General features: G+C 45.5%; 2 long non-coding RNA genes across 2 annotated transcripts in view; both read left to right on the top strand.

The window, feature by feature from the left end:
• LOC307205460 overlaps positions 1-10481 on the top strand; it is a 261192-nt gene extending 250711 nt beyond the window's left edge. The window contains exon 3 of the long non-coding RNA XR_013834017.1: positions 10186-10481. This is a non-coding gene — a long non-coding RNA (uncharacterized lncRNA). The remainder of the gene's footprint in view (positions 1-10185) is intronic.
• The window catches only part of LOC307205453, a 422161-nt gene that overhangs the window by 286197 nt on the left and 111855 nt on the right, over positions 1-24109 (top strand). The window lies entirely within an intron of this gene.

The raw sequence follows: 24109 nt of genomic DNA, 5'->3' as shown, positions 1-24109 counted from the left end.
TCATGCAGTTTCTTATAAAATTCTGCCTTCCCTTCATTCGGTGCATAAATTCCAAATATCAAAATTTTTTCTCCTTGAATTTGTATCTCAATTGCCAAAATTCTTCCATGTTCATCTTTAAAAATCAGTTTTGGAACCAGTTTCTCTTTTGCATAAATCACCACTCCTCTTTTCTTAACTTTATCTGATGAAATAAATTCTTGTCCCAATCTTTTATTTATAAGTAATCTTCTGTGTGCCCTTGTCACGTGGGTTTCTTGTAAACAAATCAGATCCAATTGTTCTCTTTTCAAAATATGAAAAACCTCGCGCCTTTTTCTGGGAAGGTTCAGTCCATTGCAGTTCCAGGTTAAAAACCGCAGAGACATTATTGGTTAGTTCCCTCCAGTAGCACCCTGCGACTGTTCTTCTTCCGTTGGTGATTTAAGTCCAAATGTCAGGTTCCCCAAATCTGTGTCTGATGTCGAGTTTAACACTCCTTTCACCAGGTCCTCCTCGTATCTGTCCAAAAATTGTTCTTTATCTTGTACTGTTCTTATTTTAACTTTCTTTCCTTTAAAGTTAAAGGACAAACCCTGTGGATATTCCCACCTAAAGGGTATGTTGTTCTTCTTCAGCAGGTCAACCAAATTCTTAAAATAGGTTCTCACCTCCAGAATATATTTTGGGATATCCCTGTAGATTTGCACAGAGGCGTTTTCGATCTGAAGCGTCTTCTGATAATGCAAATTTAATATCTTGTCTCTTTCCTCTTTAGATCTCAATGTTATCAGGCAATCCCTTGGAATCTTCCTGCCTTGCCTTCTGCCCAATCTGAAGGCAGTTGTTATCTCAAATTCTTTTTCCTCTAGGTTCACCTGCCAGAAATCTGAAATTTATTTTGTGAGAAAGTCCACTAGGTTGTCCCCTTCACTTTCTGGAACAAGCCTAAGTCTCAAATTCTTCTCCTTACGTTGCATGTCCCACAAAGAGAGGGTCTCCTCATGTTGGTCAAGCCTCCTACAAACCGGTACTAAATTTCCCTGTGTAGATTCCACAGTGGATTTGGCTTCTTCCTCAATCTTCCTAATTGTGGCGTTTTCTTGCACCAATTTATTTATAATCTCTGTGTTAGATGTCACGCTTTTGGTGTTTAAGTCTAATTTTGCCGTAAGGTCTGCCAATTGCTTGGTATTTTCTGTGCTCTGTTTATTCAGCTTTTCTAAAGATTCATTTATCTTCAATAATGCCTGCGTCACTGACTCCATGAATGCACTTATTCCTTTTTCCTGTCCAACTGGGCCTGTTGGCAGTAATCCTGATAAGGAGCCCCTTTTCTTTTGTGCTGCTTTAGCCTTAGATCTTGTTGCTATTTCATCTGCAGGGCCACTCATGTCCCAAGGTTGTTCCCACAGGAACAGGTCGAATGGAAAAATCCAGTGACTTTGTTTTTAACAGTCAGTGTTGCAACTGTTGCCTTCAGCCCTCTAGAGGGAGCCAAGATATCCAATAAGCAAAGAAACAAAGAATCCAAAAACCCTCAGAGGGAAAAAGTTACTAAAGAACGTCTTTCAGTCTTTTAGTTGCAACAATATTATTTCTACAGAATCTCAGACGATTGTATCTAATAAAGTCCTCACTTTGCAACAAATCTGACAGTTCCCTGTCAAAGTGCTTCACCCAGACAGTCCGTTCCCAGAGTCAGAGACTGCAGCAAATTGTCCCTTAAGATTTTCTCATGCAGGTTTCCTTTTCTTCTTCCCCCCTGTTCCTGCTTACTAGGGGGGAATTAAACTTCAATGCTAGGGTTAGTCCTCTCAGAAGTTCACCATAAATTATCAATTACAGCTTCCTAGTTCCGTTGCTTTAGCGATCATGCAGTCCGGGGGAGGCAGACTTCCTTTATTTGCCGTCCCCACTTTCGGCCAAATTTTTAAAAACTTTAATTTAAAATCCCAGTAAGGTTTCCAATCCTACTCACGGGAATCCCTTTTCAGTCCAAATTTCAGGAAGGAATCGGCGCTCTCCGTCAATGGCGACGCGGCTTCACTCCACGGGCTGGGTAACAACTCTCAGCTCCGCACACCTCCGATGCTCCTCCAGAGCCTTTAAAAAGGCTCTTTTGCAGTAAAGGGGGGCGCAAAAGGTGCCCACCGAGTCTCCTTGTTCACAGGCTTCCGCGCCTGTGATTTTAGGGGTCCCCGCTTCGCCGTAGCGGTCAGACCCGAACTCGTGGAGCAGCCCTTTCTCCGGAGATCAGAGAAAGAGCCGCCATTAGCGCTGGCGCCAACCGGAAGTCCCATTCACAGTTAAGTTTTTCTCTAAGACCTTAGTTTTCATTTTATTCAACTTGAAGCCTGCTACCTGTCCAAATTCTTGAATCAGTTCCAGTACCCTTTTGGTACTAGATTCTGGCTCCTGTAAAGTCAATACTAAGTCATCAGCAAATGCTTTCAGTTGTACTGTTTAGCTCCCACTTGTATACCTTTAACCTCTTGGTCCTTTCTAATCATATTTAACAATACCTCCAGGACCGATATGAAAAGCAATGGAGAGATTGGGCAGCCTTGTCGTGTTCCTTTCTCAATCTTAAACTCTTCTGTCACTACATTGTTCACAATTAATTTTGCCTTTTGTTCTGAATAAATTGCACCTATACCATTTTCAAAGCCTTGACCTACCCCCATCCCCTGTAAATTCTTCTTCATAAAATTCCAAGAAATATTATCGAAAGCTTTCTCTGTGTCCACAAATATCAGAACTGCCTTGGTATTGATATTCACTTGTAATTTTTCTAGAATATTAATTATATTCCTCATGTTGTCAGACAAATGTCTGCCCGGGAGAAAGCCCGCTTGGTCTTTATGAATTTCTTCTACTAGAACCTTTTTTAATCTTTTAGCCAAAATGTCTGCAAAAATTTTATAATTCACATTAAGCAGCGATATGGGGCGGTAGTTCTTAAGCTGTGTCTTTTCAGTCTCTGTTTTTGGTATAAGTGTAATGTAGGCTTCCTTCCACGACTCTGGTGCCTTTCTCCCTTCCAAAATTTTGTTACAGACTTCTTTCAAAGGTTGTATTAACCATTATTTCAAAGATCTGTAGTATCTTGAAGTCAAACCATCTGGTCCTGGAGATTTACCTAATTGCATATTCTGTATGGCCCCTTCCACCTCCTGATCCATTATTTTATAGTTTAACATTAACTTATTTTCCTGAGAGATTTTCTGTAGTCCATTTATTTTCAAAAATCAATCAATGTCCATTTCTTTCTGCTTCTCCTGTGTATAAAGTTGTTTAAAGTACCTCTGGAAGCACTTCCTGATCTCCACTGGGTTCTGTACATTCTTTCCTTCCACTTCCAAATTTGTAATAGTATTAAGTTTATGTCTTTTTTTCATTTGCCAAGCCAACAATTTTCCACACTTATTTGCCGTTTCAAATGTCTTTTGTCTCATCTGTTTAATCTTCCATTCTATTTCCTGATTCATCATTTTCATATATTGTACTTGGTATAACTTTATCTCTTTCAGGATCTCCTGTGACTTTGGTTTTGCTCTCAGTTTCTTCTCTCCTTCCTTTATTTTCTCCAGGATTTTTTTTTTTTCATTTTGGGTTCTCTTCTTAATTGCATTCTGTTGTATCAAAAATCCTCTCATAACCGCTTTACTTGCATCCCAGATTACTCTTTTTTCCACTGAAGTATTCATATTTATCTCAAAATAATCTCTCAAGGTTTTTTGGGCATTCTTGGTCACTTCTTCATTCCTAAATAGAGTATCATTCATCCGCCGTCTAAAAGAACCAATTGGCGTCAATTTCAATTCCATCTTCACAGCATTATGGTCAGAACAAGTTTTGGGGCAAATCTCGACTTTGCTAGTCTTCGGAGCCAGTCCTCTAGTTACCCATATTTGGTCAATTCTTGTCCATGTCATTTTAGCCTCAGAGAAGAAAGTTCCCTCTCTTCCCAGAGGATTCTTCACTCTCCAGATATCAACTAAATCCATATTTTCAGTCATGTCATAGAAGGTTTTTGGTAGTCTACCATCTTTGGTAATTACCTGTCTCTGTGCCTTATCCATATTTGTAGACACCACTCCATTCATATCTCCCATCAAAATCATATTGTAATCCATATAGGACTTCCGGGTTGGTGCCTTCGGCAATGGCGGAATTCCTCTGACCGGGAGGAATTTGCCTCGTGGAAATCCGGGTCTGGCCACCACAGCGAAGGCGGAGACCCATCAAAAATCATAGATGGGTGAAGCCTGTGAACGTGGGATTCGGCGGGCACCTTTTGCGCCTCCCCTACTCGCGGGGAAACCCAGTTTCAGGGATCCGGAGCAACGTGGGGTGAGCGGCGCGGTGCTTCAAATCGACTGCTTTTTCCACGGAGCGAAGCCGCATAGCTGTTGCTGGAGAGCGCTGACTTTTTCCTGTGGACAATTTGATCTTAAAGCAACTACCCGTGAGTAGAGTGAAGAATTGGATTTTTAAATGTCTTAATTTGGCATTGAAATGGGGAGGTTCAAAACAGAAAGTCCGCCTTTCCCTTTTGTAAATAGACTGAAGCAAAGAGGCTGCAAGCTAGAGTCTTGGAAAGCCTATTGCAAAGGACTAAATTTCCATCAGTAAAAAATATTAAACATCCCTTGGAAGCAGGATAAGAGGGGGGAAGTTTTGGATTGTATACGCCTGCAGGAGAGAGTGAAGGAAGCTAAAATACCACCCCTCCGAACCTGGAAACGGGCTGCTAGTAAGATTGACGTGCTTTGGATTGTTTATTGATTGCGAATAGAACGCTTGCTGACAGCTAGCTAAATAAGAGAGATAAATTGTTTCAATTGTCTCCGTCTGACCTTAAAAAGGAGTAAAAGTAACTGAAAACTGAAACTAACTCTATTGTTTGAACTGTGTTCTAAAAGGGAACATTATGGATTGATACAAATAGCAACTGTTTCCCTCTAGAGGAAGCTTTTGAAACTGTTACAAGAGTTGGATTGGGGGAATCTCTAGCTGCAATATAAAAATTGTGTGACTGTGGGATTGACCTTGAATTTCTTAAGTGTTACGGCAGATGGAAAGGAAAAAATAGACCAGTCAATTCCTGAAAAAACAACAAGGTCTGGGAAGACCTGGCAGCAACCTAGGAGGGCCTCAACATTGGGGGCCCCTGCTTCCTCTGTGGCTGTAACAGTAAATTCCAAATCAAGAGGAATGTCATCAGAAGAGACTTTAGCGCTGGCATTAAGTAAGATAAATGATTCATTGGAACAGCTTAACAAGAAAGTGGATGCGGCAACTATTAAAATCGATTTAAATACAGAAAGTATAAATAATTTGGGACAAAAGGTGAATACTAATACAAAAACCATCCAGAAATTGATTCAGGAATCTACCTTGATACGGCAGACTGCGGAGGAAGCTAGGGAAAAAGCTGTTGCTGTGGAATGTAAAGTAACACAACTGGAGAGAGAGAGAGTCTCAGCCCTACAGAGGCAACTTGATGACCATAAGCTGACGCTTTCTATGATTGAACTTAAAGAAAAACAGATGAATCTGAGGATCAGAGCTTTACCTGAATTGGAGAAGGATAGTTTGATAGACTTTATTACGCAGGAATTTGCTGAGTTTTGGGACTTGGACTTGGAGCAAGAGGAGTTCAGAATTGTGAGAGCCTTCAGACTTGGAAGAGGAGGGGGAAAAGAGAAGAATAGAATAAGAGACTGTTTGATCACCCTCCAAACTAAAGAAGAGAGAGACAGAATTTTGGGTTGGCACTACCAGAAGACCTTGGAAGTACAACAGTCAAGAGGGGAAATTTTTAAAGACATACCGAAATATCTTTTGGATCTCAGATCTAACTATGGAGATTTGGTGGCCCTATTGAGAAGGAATAAAATCGTCTTCAGGTGGGAATTTCCCCAAGGCCTATCTTTCAGTTTCAAAGGAAGGAAAATAAAAATAAGATCAGTAGAAGACAAAGTAAAGTTCTTGTATAATCACGAAGAAGATCTGCAGAAGGAACTTGGAAAAGACCCAAGAGCATCGGATAGAAGATCACCAGATAGAGGACTAGAGCAAAGAGCATTGGACAGAAGATCATCGAATAGAGGAATAGTGGATATAGCAACATTATCCTTTGGACTGGACCCTCCAGTGAATGTGACACCAACACTACTAACAGAAGAAGAGCAAGCATTGGGTGCAGTTGGAGGAAAATCAGAGTAATTATATCATGGCGTTGCAAGTATTGAGTTGGAATGTCAATGGACTGAACTCCCCGGAAAAAAGACGGAGAGTCTTTCATTTATTGAAAAAAGAACAATTGGACTTGATTTGCCTACAAGAAACACATGTGATAAGGCTACACAGGAAGATATTGAGTAATAAAAGATTGGGCCATGAATTTATTTCATCAGATAAAGTTTAAAAAAGAGGTGTAGTTCTTTATGCAAAGGAGAGCCTATCACCAAAATTCATATTTAAAGATGACCAAGGAAGATTTGTTGCAATTGAAATCCAATCACAAGGAGAGAAATTCTTGATAGTAGGCACTTATGCACCAAATGAAGGAAAATCGGAATTTTTTAAGAAGTTACATGAGACTCCGCTGTATAAATGGTTCCTATACACTATTCTCCAATGATGTGCCCCAACAATCGCTGAACTGGACAATTTTAGACAATGGCGGTGGGGAATCAGTTTACACTGACCGACCATCTGATTCATGGATTTTACTGCCAGAGAGTGGACTCCGTACCTCGCCCCACCACCTTCCAGGGAGTTTGCCTCCAAAGGTACTGCTGCGTCTGGGACATCGGCCTTGCCTCCACCTGGGATGGCAGAGCGTACCTTGAGGGCTGGCATCACTCCACCACCCCACCTGCGGAGTGGGATACCTCGGGGGCCCAATGATGTGGAGGTGTGGCTACAAACCTCACCTAGCTACATCGACAAGACCCCCTCCACCCTGCGGGCACGGCACCTCAACAAAGGGGGGAACTGTCGATATCTCAACCCCCTACCAATGACGACCTATTATCCACCTGGCATTCCAACACCTACGTGAAGCTGGTCTCCAAAATCGCAAAACAAACAACCACCGACGACTGTTGGATCTGTGCCAACGCCCCGGCTCACCTCCACAGCGGCATTCCTTTTCTTGGAGTACCCCTCACCTTACAACAACACCTCTCTGCCAGCGTACAGTCCTGGAACCTGACGGCTGTAAACTTAACTCACCAGTACATCTACCTAACCGGACCTACAAAAAGTGACCTCTGTCGGAAGTTCAGCGGCAATGACAGGATGATTGGAGAAAGTACCTGTAAGTACATCATTGACATCACCCTGACCGGTAGAATCACCTTCTGGCGACAGGGCACCCCCTCTACCCATCCAGATCTGTTGTCTGCCTGGAAACAAGTGATGAACAAGCATTGGGTGCTGTTGGAGGAGAATCAGAGTAACTACATCATAGCACTGCAAGTATTAAGCTGGAATGTTAATGGACTGAACTCCTCGCAAAAAAGGAAAAGAGTATTTCATCTATTAAAAAAAGAACAATTGGACTTGATTTGTCTACAAGAAACACATGTGATAAGGCTACATAGGAAGGTATTGAGTAATAAAAGACTGGGCCATGAAATTTACGGCATGTAATGCCCTAGGAGAAAACTTAATGAAAATGATCTACAGGTGGTACATGACACCAGTCAAGCTTGCAAAAATTTATCATTTGCCCGATAATAAATTTTGGAAATGTAAAGAGACGGAAGGTACATTCTTTCACCTTTGGTGGACATGCCCAAAGATTAAGACTTTCTGGGAGATGATCTATAATGAAATGAAAAAGGTATTTAAATATACCTTTCTGAAGAAACCAGAGGCCTTTCTCCTGGGCATGGTCGGCCAATTGGTGTCAAAGAAGGATAGAACTTTCTTTATGTATGCTACAACAGCAGCAAGAATACTTCTTGCAAAGTATTGGAAGACACAAGATCTACCCATCCGGGAAGAATGGCAGATGAAGGTGATGGACTACATGGAACTGGTGGAAATGACTGGCAGAATCCGAGACCAGGGAGAAGAGTCGGTGGAGGAAGATTGGAAGAAATTTAAAGACTATCTACAGAAACATTGTAAAATTAATGAATGTTAGAAGGATGTTGGAATGAAGTTATGTGGTTTTAGCAGAAATGTTATAAGGGTCTAGGAAAAAATAGATTGTTAATTGGTGAAAGGAGGGAAAGTAAAGTTACATTATATTAAGATAAATTACAGAACAAAAAGTGGAAAAGATGGAAAGGATTTGCTGAAATAGTTAACTGAACTAGAATACAAAAAAGGGAGGTATGAGGAGGTCAAGGAAACAAGCAAATGAAAGACAAGTTATGGGAAGATTAGCTGTGTTTTTTTCTTTCTTTTCTTTCTTTTTTCTTCTTCTTCCTCTTCTTTCTTATTGTGATGCGTTGTTTTGTTCTTGTTTGATATGGTGTTTTTACTTTTTCTTTTTGTAACCTTCAATTTTTTAAAAATAAATATTATTTATTTAAAAAAAGGAAACAAGTGATGAACTTGCCTGATTCTTGGGACCCCTCCCCCGTTTCCCAGTGCTTTTTCCGTACCTTTCTCACCGGCCGCATAGACTCCTGCCTACAGGGATTGTTTTGGGTGTGCGGCCATCGTGGCTATGTATGGGCCAGCCCCCACTCCCAAGGCACCTGCTACCTTGGACTTATCTTGCCTGGGATCAGGGTCACCCCAGACCTTCCCCCTGGAAGGAGACGCAATAAGAGGGCAAAGGACTTATCAGAACTTTCCGATGTGTCAGCCAATGGGGAAACCTATGAGCGAGCCCTCTTCCCCGCCTACGGAGCAGGTTCCAACCATGTTGACATCCTTAAACTGACTGACATTCTATTAACCTTTATGGAGGAATCTAACGCGGCAACCCAGTCCATCCTAATGGAGTTGACGGAGGTCAGAGAGATGGCGATTCAGAATCGCCTTGCTTTAGACTATATTCTGGCTTCGACCGGAGGCATATGTGCCCTCGTAGGAACCGAGTGCTGTACATACGTCTCTGATCAGACCTTGAACATTACGGGACATCTCAACAGTATCCACAAACTGACAGACGAGCTTAGAGATATTCAACATGAAGGTCTATCCGATGCTCAATTTTGGAGCTGGCTACCAGGATCCGTATGGATAAAACAGCTCTTGGGAAACGGGCTCCTGATTCTGATCACCGTAGCTATTTGCATTGCTTTCTTCTGCTGCGCTATCCATTGCTTCCCGCTTTGCTGTCAAACGTGCGACTCCTGCATTCCGTTTCTCTGCTCCCGCACGCCTGCCTCTCACAGGATGTTGCCACCGGGAACCCCTTCGACTTTCAATGAGATGAGACCCCTAGGAGCCCCACGAAATCCGGATTCTGGGTATGACATGTCAGATTTTTACTAGCTTGTGCAGAGAAAAGGATTGTGCGGTGTCCACCTTCGCAATCTTATCTCCGAAGGGGGGAACTGTAGCAGGAGACCCCCATTCATTACAATGTAATGCACAAGCACCACACACACACACACACCTCCCCCCTCCCAGAGCCTGGAGATGTCCCTTCTAGAGGGGCATCCCCTAAAAGCCTTCCGTAAATAAGGAAGCGCTAGCTTGACAGCTCTGCACGGAACCCCTTTTATTTTCGTATATTTTACCTTAGTGGACCGTAACACTCTACCTCGCCCTATCCTTATTATGGGGAGACCAACTGCCTGAACTCGGGGTCAATCAGCTGCCGTTTCAGCCAATCAGCGTTACCAAACAGCGCCCCTTGTGGCGGCCACACAGGTACTGCAGGCAGCAGGCGCCTGCTTCTCTATCTTTGACAGTTCTCAAATACAAAGTTTCTGAGTCCAATTGACCATGACTGATTTAATCAAAATGTTGCAAACCGCTTATGGGAAGGCAAAAGTGCTTTGAACTTCAAGGACAGTATTCTTCGTAAATTCACCATAAATCAGCCGTATATCGGATTTTCACCGGACCACTTTTGTTCTGCTTTGTATTACAAGGACTATCAAAGGGGGGTGGCCTGATACCAGTCAGCCATAATCCCTTGACCGAGCAGGCACGTACTCTGCAGCCCTTCCCAGTTGACATGTCAACCTTGATAGTCATCTTGATGGGCCCAGACAGAAGACTATCAAGGACACAACGAACTGCATACACTAGTGTATTCAACACAGACTCTGACAAAGGGACCATGACCGGATTCCCCTCAGGGGGCAGGAAACTGCGCCTTTCCCTTTGTTTCCTGAAAATGACTCATGGGGAGGAAGAGAAGGGGCTCCGGCCAGGTGTCAGGATACTCAGATTACCTGTGCAACCCCTCCCCCGACTCCTCCTATTTTTAATGTAGTCATGATGTAAATACGATGTATTTCTAGGGGTGTAACTTAGGGGATTAGGAGCTAATAAAAGTTGGGGTCTTCTTTTGTTCTGGGCTTCCATCTTGCTTCACCTTGTGGGCGGTGGGAGTCCTGTTGCGACAGTTTTTTTTCTTCAATAAAGACCGATCCTACAGGCCGCTGATTTGCTCCAAATTGCTCTGGTTGGTGTCTTGATTTCTGCCCAAGGGAGCCCTCGGATTCTCTGGTAACATGATTCATGGTCTTATGTAGCCGCATTGTTTTGTACTTTCTGGCTGTCCCATGGTCATATAAAGTAGTTGTGTTCTACTTTACAAATCAAGCACTGCTACTTGTAGGTTTTTCCAATAAAAAGATTTGGTGTGGCATGAGCAAATTTTTGAGAAAAAAGTTTGAGAACCACTGACTTAGATGGTAAGCTTGAGAGCAATGACTGACTCTCTAATTGCACTGAAGAGTGGGATAAACAGACTTTAAAGGAGAAAAACAATATCTAGGGGAAGTGAATTAGCAAAGGAAGCGGAGAGACAGGGTGAGGATTTCACTTAAGTGTGGAGGGAAGGGAAGAAAGAAGCATTTTCTCTCTTCCAGATTAGGTCTAGGTTTTCTGGGAGGGGAACTAGGCAAGAAGATGACACTCAGAGGAGCTGTCCCCCCTTTTTTTAGTTGCTCATGAAACAGGGCAAGTAAAGCATTTAAAATTTCTCCAAGCAGAGCCATTGGATTTATTTTTTAATTTTATTTATTACATTTGTATACCACCCTTCATCTGAAGATCACAGGACGATTTACAACATAATACAGGCACACACCCGACGTGTGCATTCTGCTTGCGCATGACCATGTATACATATGGTGCTGGGAAATAATAAATGAATAGAATCATACCAGGAAATGGCAGAAGAGAGCTAGAGATTCCTCATGGGTCGCAAGGAGACCCTCCCCGGAGCCCGAAGAGGATGTCAGTGAGGGTGGAGAAAGCCCAGAAGAGACCGGAGGTGCAGCAGGGCTTTGACGAGGCTGCTCAGCCCTCTCCTCCCCCACCTAACAGCTGACGTGCAGGGTAGTGCAGCAGCAGCAGCAGCAGCAGCTGCCATTTCCCCGTGAATCCTGTGGCCTTCTGCCGGCCCCCAGAGCTTCAACTCTAGATATTTTGGTCTGGATTGGAGAGAGCAGAAGAGAGAGCTGGACAGTAGTAAAAAAAAAAAAAAGACATCTAGTGGCTTTTTAGATGGAGCTCCTCATTTTACGTGATTTGACTTATGCACATGGGGGGCTGGCTGATAGGACAACTGCAATTCCCCAGGTTGGAGGAGGGGCTGGCACCTGGCACAGTCACTACCTTCCTGCGCCATGTGTGCCCCTTTCCCAGCCTGCCCCCCAACATACCTTTCCCTACCTTTGTAAGGCATAAAGGCAGATGCAGCCACCAGCTCCTATGGTGGCATTTCAAATGAGTTTCTGTTTTGTGGGTGGGATTCAGCTGAATGCCGGCAAATTCAGGTTACTCTTGCACAACAAAATCAGCCTTCTTTGCAATACATAAAGTGATCCCTGGACAGTGTGGAATAATGACTACTTGTTGTGGCATCACCATATAACTTCCTCACAGACAACTTGGAATGAGTGCTCAATAAACAGCCTATGTTGTGATATAATCTCCCCACAAACTTTGTGCAAGAATATCAGATGGAATGCTCAATAAACTGGCTGTCTAGATGTGGCGATGATGGGACAGTACCCACCAAAGCAAATATGGATCCTCCTGGGAGCATTTGGGGGTGAAGCGCCTAATAAGTGAGCAGCCACAATCCCATAGGTTTTCAGCAGCTGCTGGCCAAAAGAAACTGGGCACATTTAAAAACATAACAAAACTGAGTGACAATTTCAGTAAGAAGAGACTCAGTTCAGCCTGGACCGCTCCCTCCCTCCCACAGTATGTTGCAGAGTCATTAGCATCCTGTGTCACTTTGTCTGAGACACAGCTTGCATCAGGATTCTTCCTGGGCTGCAGAAAGTCAAGTCTTGGAAATAGTAGTCATTGGGAGCCTGGCCACATGTCCCAAAGGGAATAGTTTCTTGGCAAGCCCTTGGAGCAGCAATTGCCAGGGAAGGTCCATTTTTCAGAGTTCAGCTTTCCCTCTTCACAGGAAGCGCCCACCAGGCAGGTCACATCCAGAAAGGACCTCACAGCAGTCAGCTGTGTGTGCCTGCCCTTGGGCATTTTGGACAGGAATGATTCTTCCTGCCCCTGCTGAAGGACTGGCCCACTGCTGCCCTAGAGTCCCCAGCCAATAGTAAAGTCTTCTCTCTGTGGTGGACCCAGCCTCATCTTCTTCACAGTTTGTAGCAAAAAAACTCCGCATTGCTACTGCCATGTCTGAACTGCACCTACCATCAGGCACTTCTGTGAAGGATGTAAAAAATCAGTGATGAGCTGCTTATTCCATTAAGGGTCACTTCCCATCTTCCAGTACAGTGGTACCTCTTACAAACTTAATTCGTTCTGGAGGCCCGTTCTTAACCTGAAACTGTTCTTAACCTGAGGTACCACTTTAGCTAATGGGGCCTCCCGCTGCCGCTGTTCCAGTGGCACACAATTTCTGTTCTTATCCTGAGGTAAAGTTCTTAACCCGAGGTACTACTTCCAGGTTAGCGGAGTCTGTAACCTGAAGTGTTTATAACCTGAGGTACCACTGTACTTGGAGCATCTCCACCATGCCAACATTGCTACGATTATGCTCCTTAAATAGGGTTGCTACTGCTATCAGTTATTGAAGGAAACTGCCTTCTTTCTTTCTAGCCTCAGAGGTGCATTAGATTTGGCCATTCCGATTTGGCCATTTTGTGTCTATCAGGCCTCTGGGGAAGAAGGCTGAGGGTCTGAGCTGACAGGCACTCCTTCTCTGCTGCCTCAGGCTGGCTGTGCTCCAAAGGCAGCTGGTTGAACCGGCTATCATGGGAAACTGCCTTACAGATCTTGGCAGTCTCCCTTCCCGTAAGCTGCTGCTTATTTGCATATCCTGGTTTGGAGCAGGAATTCCTTCCTGTAACCACCTGTGAAGTCCGGGTGCTGCTCACCTCTCTCTTGTTGAGGGAAGAGCTGGGGTGGAGAACAAACAAAAGCCACTTGCTGATCCAAAGCCTGCCTGCCTTTCTTATGCTGCCCAGATTGTCCTTGCCTTGAAGCAACTGAGCTACCTCCCCAGCCCAGGGGAGAAGAGGAAAAGCCATGCAAGGCAGGCAGGCAGATGGTCCTCTCGTTGGAGCAATCAGGCCGAGGCGCCTTTTCAGGGTCCAGCTCCACACGGGTCTTTGGGAGATTTCATTTGCATATGGACACATGGGCTTGAGCGGGCTACTTTTGCCACTCTTTTTCCGAACAGGCTGTTGCCAAGCCAGTCATGCGGCTGTTCTCAACTCTACAGCATAACTTCCAAAACTAGAGCGTTGGAAGCCAAAGAAGACTGTTTCTCCGCCACCCACCTGAATTCCACAATGTCTGACTGAGGCTTCTGAGGGAAAGACTCTTTGCAAATGCCCAGGGGAATTATATTATGTAAAGGGAGAAGGCAAAGGTGAGCCCTGCCTTGAGCCTTTCTTGTGCTGGGATGTGAGTAGCATGGCACCCAACACTGCCAGTCTCGTCCTTGGCTTCCTCTACCTTCAAAGATCAGCCGTGGGCAGCCACAAACCCAAGCCAGCTGATGGTCCATGCCCTGGAGCACAGCAGCCGCCTCCTGGGGTTCAGGTTGGCTTTACAGTGGTACCTCAGGTTAAGTACTTAATTTGTTCCGGAGGTTCGTACTTAACCTGAAACTGTTATTAACCTGAAGCACCACTTTAGCGAATGGGGCCCCCTCTGCTGCCATGCCGCCGGAGCATGATTTCTGTCCTCATCCTGAAGCAAAGTTCTTAACCTGAAGCACTATTTCTGGGTTAGCGGAGTCTGTAACCTGAAGCGTATGTAACCTGAAGCGTATGTAACCCGAGGTATATTGTTCTTATCTCATTAACATAAGAAGCAGAGCAGCTTGCAATAAAAAAGAAAACACAAGAAGAACAATAGCACAGCATAATATGAAAGTACTAAATCAAAAGGGGGGGGGAGTGGCTTTGCCTCTAGCCCATGAATCCAGAGAGCTGGCAGCAGTGGCGGCAAGGGGCTGCAGAGGCAGGGATGAGCTAAGCCTGGCACTGCCTTAGCCCTGGCCCTATGGACCCCCAGGGTGCCCTTTAGGACACTTATGCAGCAGGTGGCGGCGGCAGCAGCAGCAGTGAGGCTGTGTGGGCGGTTGTGCCACTTGCATTCCCAGCAGCAGCAGCCCTTTTCCCAGCACTGAGAGCAGCTGGCATGTGCTTTCCTGAGAGGTCCTGGCCCACATGGCAGGTTTTGCCCTTATGCATATCAGGGAGGGAACAGTCGCTGCCAGTTATCTGAGGAGATGCTTCTTAGAGGTTTCCCTGAACCAGCTGGGAACATCCCTCCTTGTCTGCATGTAGGAAATCCTCATCCCCTGCATCATAAGAACAGCAGGCACTGCTGTCCTGTCCGTGGGCTTCCCTGAAGCATCTGGTTAAATGAAAGAAAACATGAAGCCCCGCTGGCTTAAAGCAAGGGACTAGCTTCTAATCCAGCATCTGTCTGTCACAGTGGTAGCCAACCACACCCCTAAGGGAAGCCCGCAAGCAGCCCATGGCTGCCCTAGTATTCTGCTGCTGCTGCTGTTCTGCAGTGCAAGTATTCAGAGATATGCTGGTCATATGCAGCTGTCTACCACAACCCCAAGATAGTGGGAGACCTTGGGGTCTAGAATTTCAGCAGCAGCCTGTGTGACAACAACATTTGGTGCCCCTCTGCCTCTCAAACTCCATTCTAAATAATAGTTGTGGTGCCCACAACAGCACCTGCAAGGCGCTACACCCAGTGCAACTGAAATCCGCCTCTGCCCAAGATCCTTTCCCCCTCCGACCTCCTCTCCAATGGCCTTGTATCAAAACACTTTCGAATACTGAATCCCTTCTAATTACACCAGCACAAATGGGAACAAGAAAGTTTCGTTTGTAAAAATAATTTTCAGCAGTCTGAATTGATATTTCTGTGGGATTTGAGCAGGCAATATAGGCAACACCAAGAGCCCTTTTCAGTCTTTCTAGGGCAGTAGTTCTCAAACTTTTTTCTCTGGGCCACACATTCAGAATAAAACTTTGTGCACATGACACCAAATTGTGTATCGGTAAAATTGCATTGGAAAACAAAAGAAACATCTCCCAGCAGTGCGTGATTTATAACATGGAACACAGCTACTTTATTATATGATTGTGGGACACCCAGAAAGTATAAACAATACAGCTAGAGAAAATCATGAATCATTTCCAAAATATAATTATAAATGAGCCTCTTAAATATGTACTTTAAGGTGTGGGCTTGCTTTTGCCGGGCAATCTTATTTATATCAGGTCTAATTTGAGACAAACTCTCCTCTCTTCATCAACACAAATAAGCTTTTATTTGACCTTTCATATTTGTCAAAGTTGGAAATCCCTGTTCACAACCATCAGTTGTGGAGAACTGTAGAAGAATAGCCACTGTTCTTGAAGAGAGGTGTAGATACTCTGTGTGTGTGTGTGTGTGTGTGTGTGTGTGTTTATTTGATACTATACTGTACTGTACCATACTGTACTGTACTGAAATGTTCACATAATTGGCCTTCAATCCTCCTGCCGCCCTTGGCTTCTTCTCCTGACATGCTTGTGTGGCACAACACACCCTTTTAGGACCTCTGCTCTAAGGCCTTTTCTCCTTACAATTTCCCCACAATGGTATTCTCTCTGAAGGTAAAGGCATGTAAACTAGCCCATATATACCTTACTGCCAGAAGCAGGTGGACTGAGCCACTGTTTGACACCCTGCACAGCTGTGCACTTTTGGCAGGAAGAATCCCTAACTGTTCATCGCACCTGGAGGCAGGAGGTGTGACTGTGCAGCAGCAACGTTGGGCAGACCAATCCTTTTCTTTTTGCTAACAGCAGAGGGAGCTGATTGCTGTCCTATGTCTGGGCATCCACAGAATCACTCCCATCAGAATAAAGGAACTGAGGAAAACTGGGATTCAGAATGTCTCAAGATCCTACATAGGACCAGGAAGCTGGAAATGAAGCCATCTGAGCATTGCTGGCATTCCCATTCTGCAGATGTTACCAGTGGTCCTGTTCCTCTCCATCTCTCTGGTCTTGCACCAGGATGACAGACTCCCCCGCTCCTCTTCCCACAATAAAGTTAATAATCAGCACCCCATGGCATATTCATTTAAAGGACACAGTATGCAAAATGTCTGACTTTTATACCTTGCCTGATGATTCACAGGCACCAGGCTTCAAGTCGGAGCAGGCAGTGAAGGGCAGTTGTCACAGGAAACAGATTCAACCAGAGGGGTCAGACAAAGCTGTTTGCTGGCTCCCTCTTTGTTCAACAGATGTGCAATGCAGCTGATAAATCCAACTTGTCAACATTCATATTTCTCTGTGGATTTTAGGTTTTCCCTTTAAAAATCTGCAAGGAGGTGGGGCAGGAGACTTAGCCCTGTCCCCATGAAGAATGGCAGAACGGATCAGCCTTGAATGGCTGCTTACACCTCCACATTGCAGCCACACATCTGGCCAATGGTTTCAAGCTATTCGCCATGACCTCACAACCCCTTTACTGGCTGGACACTGCTAATTTAGGTCCTGTCAGCATCTACAGTATGTGCCCCAGAGCACCCTACGAAAGAAAGCAAAGGAAACCGTAATGCTGCCAAGGGTCACTGTGGCAACTCCCTCATCTCTCCCCCTCCAAAAATTTGCTATATGTGAGTTCTGTGACCTGCCTGACCTGTTATTGCTAACACGCTTGAAGCAGAAAAAAATCAGAGATGACATAAACGGGTTTTTGTTTTTGCAATTTGTTAGCTAGCCTGGAGGCTTATTCCACCAGTCTGCTATGGGATACACTGAAAGCAGTTTTGAGGGGCACCTTTATATGAGAAGGGAGTTGGCTTAAGATCGGACAGGAACAGAAGCAGCCTTAATTACAGTAATTAAGAAATCAAGAATTCAGAACTTAGACATAAAAAGTCTAGGAGCAAGAGGATGCACTGAATATTAACTGGGGAGGAGGTGAAACCCAGAAATAGATTTTTTAGAGGTAAATAAAACTACAGGACCCCTCCAGTATATTAATCAGAAATATTATGAATTTGATACTGAACGATATGATTGGCTTACAAATGGAAACAAAAATGTAAAGGACATGCTATTTCCCCCCTTAAAAACAAAACAAAACAGGAGACTGTATGAACCAAGAAAAAAAACCTAACTGGAATTGTAACAATTGTTTGGAAACCTGTATACTGTACTGAGAAATAATCAGACCAAACACCAATAAATACACATCTAGGCAGGACAGGAGTGCAACAACTAGATGAGGATCAAGTAGCTCACTTAACCCAACCAATCACAATCGGCAAAATAAACCGAGTCATTAAAAATGTAAAGCCAGGCAAATCCCCTGGACAAGATGGATGCGTAGGTGGATTTTAAAAGTTTTAAAGAAGAATTGATTCCTTTCTTGTGCCTGTTATTTAATGACATTAAATCTTGAGTACTTATTCCAGAACTGTGGCAAGATACAATACTCATAGCTATACCCAAACCAAGCCAGGAGAAAGAATAGACTCATATAGACTGATACTTTTAATATAGATGCATATTTTTTACAAGTGTAACAGCCAGAAGGCTGAAAAAGATTGAGGAAACCACCCAGTGAGCCTCAGATGAAGGGCAGTATAGATTTAATTTATGATGATGATGATGATGATGATAATGATGATGATGGTAAAGATCTACAGGTGACCCAGTAAGATTCTGAATGTTTTGTGTTGTGTATTGAGTCAAAGGATTTTATATCTGTATTATTATTGTCTGTATTTGCATTAGGGTAAAGTAACTGCCTTTTGGTTCCAGAGGGTACAGCTACTATTGGTTCATTTAAGCTGCTGTATTTGGATCCTCTGTCTTATTGGTTTCCTCCAAAAGGCAGGACTGTGATTGCCTGATATTGTTCCCTCCAAAATGTATCCTTTCTAGCTAGTTCCCTGTCCCTATAAATGTAGCTCTCCCCTCCTCAGGTCTCAGTCTTGTTGCTTTAATAAAGGCTACTAGAGAACTGTCTCCAGCATATTATGTCAAGAGAGCTGAAATCACAAACCCCACGTCACAACAACTGGCAACGAAGGTGGGATCCGGAATGCTGAGGAGCGGTTAAACGCAGCCCTGCCTCAGAGTCCGGATTGTAGCCAAGAACAAGACTCACTGGCCAGCTGAGAAGACGACCCTGCCCACAGGACAATGGAGAGTCCAAGGGTATTGAAGCCCTTCCAGCCATCAGAGCCCCACACGTGGGAAGACTACGTCGAACGCTTCGAGTTTTTCGCAGTGGCTCAAGGGATCACCGATGCCAGCAAAAGAAGGGCCACATTCCTGAGCTACTGTGGGCCTGAGATCTTCAAGCTGGCCAAGGCATTGCTTGCCCCAGCGAAGCTAAGTGAGACATCTCTCAAAGATATTCTTGCCTGCCTAACAAGCCATTTAGCGCCTACTGAGACCAAGATGGCCCTGAGGATGGAGTTTCATAAGAGGCAGCAGCGTGCTGGGGAGTCTGTATCTGCATTTCTAGCTGAACTGCGGAAGCTCACTCAGCACTGCGACTTCCAAGATCTGGAAGAGACTCTCCTGGATCGGTTTATCGGTGGTCTGAGCAGCAAGAAAGCCAGAAGACGCATCGTGGCCAAAGAAGAGGTTACCCTTGCTTCAGCCTTGAAGGAGGCCACCGCCACGGAGAATTATGAAAGAGAGGAGCTTGATGCCAGTCGCAGGGCCCCTAAGCCACAGATAGAAGTTGCGCATGCCATGGATGAGCTAGAGGCTACTCCGAGCCAGAGCCCAGTCCGTGGGGTCGAGTCAGTGCGTCAGGCCTGCACAGTGCACAAAGATCACCGAGGCAGGTGCCCTGGTTGTGGCGGAAACCATGAGCGGAAGAGTTGTCGTTTCCGGGATGCTATGTGCCGGACGTGCGGAAAGACAGGTCACATCGCCAGGGTCTGTAGATCGGCGGCATTGGGAGCGACAGGAGCACCTAGACTGGAGCATCACAGATCGCCCACAGCAAACCATGTTCTAAAGGACTGCCACTACGTAATGGAGATCAACGGGAGGGTCGTGCAGTTTCCAGCGCAAGGCAAGACACACGTCAAGGTGAAGATTGAGAGTCAGCTGTGCGACATGGAGGTGGACTCCGGATCTGGATTCACTATCTTGTCGGACCAGACCGCGAGGACATTCTTTCCCAGGGGTAAGTTGCCCCCTCTGGAGCCCTTCCCGGCAACTTTGCAGTCATACTCAGCGGGCCGCATCCATGTCATGGGAATGTGTGCCGTGAGAGTACAGTTCCGGGACAAACAGGCGGTACTCAAACTGGTGATTGCGAAGGGCAGTCGCCCCAGTCTCCTGGGCACTGACTGGTTCCCCGCCCTGGGACTGAGTATATCAGGGCTTAATTCAATCCAAACCTGCCCTGAGATGAGCGAGGCATTATGCAAAGAATTTGCTGGTCTCTTTAATGGAAAACTGGGTTGTTATAAAGGGCCCCCAGTTGACTTCGAATTGGACCCTGGGGTGGCCCCAATCCGACTCAAACCAAGGCGAGTACCATTTGCACTGCAACCCAAGATCGAAGCAGAGCTGGATAAATTGGTCAAGCAGGGAGTTCTCTCACCCGTGGACTCCGCTAAGTGGGAGACTCCAATCGTCACGCCCCTTAAAGCAAATGGGGAAGTCAGGATCTGTGCTGATTACAAATGTACTATCAATAAGGCACTCAGGGGAAACTCATACCCCATTCCAGTCGTATCACATCTGTTGGCTAAACTGGCTGGGGGCAAGGTGTTCGCCAAAACTGACCTGGCGCAAGCTTACCAACAGCTGCCAGTAACCCCACAATCAGCGGAAGCACAGACTATTGTCACACATAAAGGGGCGTTCAGAGTTAACAGATTACAATTTGGAGTTTGTGTGGCCCCAGGGATTTTTCAAGGGCTCATGGAACGCCTGTTAAGAGGTCTGCCGGGGGTCTTGCCATTTTTTGATGACGTTTTGATTGCTGGAAAAGACCCACAGGAACTGGTTGCGCGTGTCCGTGCCGTGTTGCTCAAGTTCAAGGAGGTGGGGTTGCAACTAAAAAAGGAAAAATGCAGTTTTGGGGTGCCAACTGTGGAATTCTTGGGGTTTAAAATTGATGCATCAGGCATCCACCCCACAGATGCTAAGGTTAAGGCCATCATCGAGGCACCACGACCACAGAACAAGACGGAGTTGCAGTCATTCCTGGGACTTATTAACTTTTATCATTCGTTCTTACCCCAGAAAGCTTCGGTAGCTGAACCATTACATAGACTGTTGCAGAAAAAGAATGTGTGGCGATGGGGGCAGAAGCAGCAGAAGGCTTTTGACTCCTTGCGAGGAATGCTGAGTAGCAAGAGCGCCCTTGCTCATTATGATGAATAGAAGCCGCTGGTCCTGGCATGTGATGCCTCTCAATACGGCCTGGGGGCGGTGGTGAGTCATAGGGAACCGGATGGGTCGGAAAAGCCCATCTCTTTCTATTCCCGTACGTTGTCGCCCACGGAGCGCAACTATGCTCAAATTGACAAAGAGGCGCTTGCAATTGTGGCAGGAATCAAATAGTTCCATGATTATGTGTACGGTCGTCATTTCTCCATTGAAACAGTCCACAAACCACTGTTGGGGTTGTTCAACCCGAACAAACAAACGCCACAAATTCTCTCCCCCAGAATGTTGCGTTGGTCTATTTTCCTGAACGGGTTCCAGTACACCTTGACCCATGTGCCGGGGAAACGGTTGTGCCACGCTGATGCGCTGAGTCGATTGCCCCTTCCTGGCGGGAGCAATGAGGATCCTGCTCCAGCGGAGCACATAATGATGCTGGAAACACTTCCGGGGGCTCCTGTAACAGCTACTGATATTGCTGAGAAAACGAGGAAAGATGCTGTTCTCTCCCGTGTGCTCACTTGGGTGGGGAGGGGGTGGCCAGGTGGTCCGCATGAAGACAAATTCAGGCCTTATGCGACAAGGCAGCACGAGTTATCCATGCATAAGGGTTGTCTCCTGTGGGGAGATAGGGTGATCATCCCAGCACCACTGAGAAACAGGGTTCTTGAGACACTTCACATGGGACACCTGGAAATGGTCAGGATGAAGTCGCTAGCCCGATGTTATGTGTGGTGGCCTGGAATGGACCAGAACATAGAACAATGGGTACGAACATGCAAGGCATGCCAAGAGGTGCGGCCAGAAGTGGCCAGAGCACCAGTTCACTGGTGGGAGCAGTCCAGAGCTCCCTGGAGCCGGCTGCACTTAGATTTTGCTGGGCCATTCCAGGGGAAGGTCTTTTTGGTTATCGTCGATGCATATTCCAAATGGTTAGAAGTGACGATGGTCCCTAGCATGGCATCAGCTGCCGTAATCAAGGTGTTGAGGCAGCTGTTTGCAACCCACGGGTTACCCGAGACCATTGTATCAGATAATGGGGCAGCTTTTGTATCCCAAGAATTCAGGGCATTCTTGGCTGATAACTTCATAAGAGGGGTCACATCCGCGCCCTTTCACCCGTCCTCCAATGGGCAGGCGGAACGCATGGTAAGAACAGCCAAAGAATCCATTGCGCGCTTAATGGAGGGTAACTGGTCAGCTCGCATCGCGCGAATGTTATTTTTGCAGCATGCGACACCGTGTACTGTGACGGGCAAGTCACCAGCTAAGCTGCTCTTGGGTAGAAGATTGGTAACGGTGCTGGATTATGTCCACCCGGATAAAATGCCAAACCGTAATTCAAGAGCAAACCCCCAGGCTGAGACTGACACAACAAGGTATTTCGCCCCTGAAGATCTGGTCTGGGTGAGGAACTATTCACGAGGTTCGCGGTGGGTGGCTGGTGTGGTCACCTGGACTAGTGGACCTGTGTCCTATTATGTGACCTTGGAAAATGGGCAAGTTTGGAAGAGACATATAGATCAGCTGAGGCGCCGGGCGCTCAGCAGGGAGGAGTCTGATAATTCATCCCTAGCTAACGATGCAGAGCTGCAAGACCAGAGTGAAAATGGCCCAGAGGTGCAATCACCAGGGGCTTCAGCAAATGAACCAGGGTCTGCTAGTCCTCAGGATGACTAGGTACAGGTAGGGGACCCTGAGATGTCTGGGACTCCATCTGTTCCTGACGAAACCCCTATAGCAGCCCCCCTACCACAGGTGACACCCAATCCAGAACCAGCAACACCTGTTGTCAGGAGATCAAGTAGAAGTTGTAGGACCCCACAGTACCTGAGAGATTACGTCTGCTGTGCTCACTAGGGGGGGAGGGGTGTTGTGTATTGAGTCAAAGGATTTTATATCTGTATTATTATTGTCTGTATTTGCATTAGGGTAAAGTAACTGCCTTTTGGTTCCAGAGGGTACAGCTACTATTGGTTCATTTAAGCTGCTGTATTTGGATCCTCTGTCTTATTGGTTTCCTCCAAAAGGCAGGACTGTGATTGCCTGATATTGTTCCCTCCAAAATGTATCCTTTCTAGCTAGTTCCCTGTCCCTATAAATGTAGCTCTCCCCTCCTCAGGTACCAGTCTTGTTGCTTTAATAAAGAAGTGTTACTAGAGAACTGTCTCCAGCATATTATGTCAAGAGAGCTGAAATCACAAACCCCACGTCACAACATTTTGTACCACAGGAAGAGAAAGATATATCCCATTATCAGTACTGTGACGATGGGGGGAAAGTATTTTGCAAATTATATTGGCCTTTACTTTTTTTTTATAGAATATTTATTAAAGTTTTCAGAAATAATACAATGAAAAAACCAAAAAGAAAAAACAAAAATACAAAAATTTTGTTGTTGTTTAGTCATTTAGTCGTGTCCGACTCTTCGTGACCCCATGGACCAGAGAACGCCAGGCACTCCTGTCCTCCACTGCCCCCCGCAGCTTGGTCAGACTCATGCTGGTAACCTCGAAAACACTATCCAACCATCTCGTCCTCTGTCGCCCCCTTCTCCTTGTGCCCTCCATCTTTCCCAGCATCAGGGTCTTCTCCAGGGAGTCGTCTCTTCTCATGAGGTGGCCAAAGTACTGGAGCCTCAGCTTCACAATCTGTCCTTCCAGTGAGCACTCAGGGCTGATTTCCTTCAGAATGGAGAGGTTTGATCTTCTTGCAATCCATGGGACTCTCAAGAGTCTCCTCCAGCACCATAATTCAAAAGCATCAATTCTTCGGCGATCAGCCTTCTTTATGGTCCAGCTCTCACTTCCATACATCACTACTGGGAAAACCATAGCTTTAACTATACAGACCTTTGTTGGCAAGGTGATGTCTCTACTTCTCAAGATGCTGTCTAGGCCTGTCATTGCCCTTCTCCCAAGAAGCAGGCGTCTTTTAATTTCGTGGCTGCTGTCACCATCTGCAGTGATCATGGAGCCCAAGAAAGTAAAATCGGAGATATGAAAGGAACATTTTGTACAAAGATTTCCATAATAAAGGACAAAAGTGGAAAGGACCTAACAGAAGCAGAAGACATCAAGAAGAGGTGG

Source organism: Podarcis cretensis, assembly GCF_951804945.1.
Source record: "Podarcis cretensis genome assembly, chromosome: 16".
NCBI lineage: Eukaryota > Metazoa > Chordata > Lepidosauria > Squamata > Lacertidae > Podarcis > Podarcis cretensis.
The sequence above is the reverse complement of the archived record's forward strand: the minus strand, read 5'-3'. Positions and strand labels throughout refer to the sequence as shown.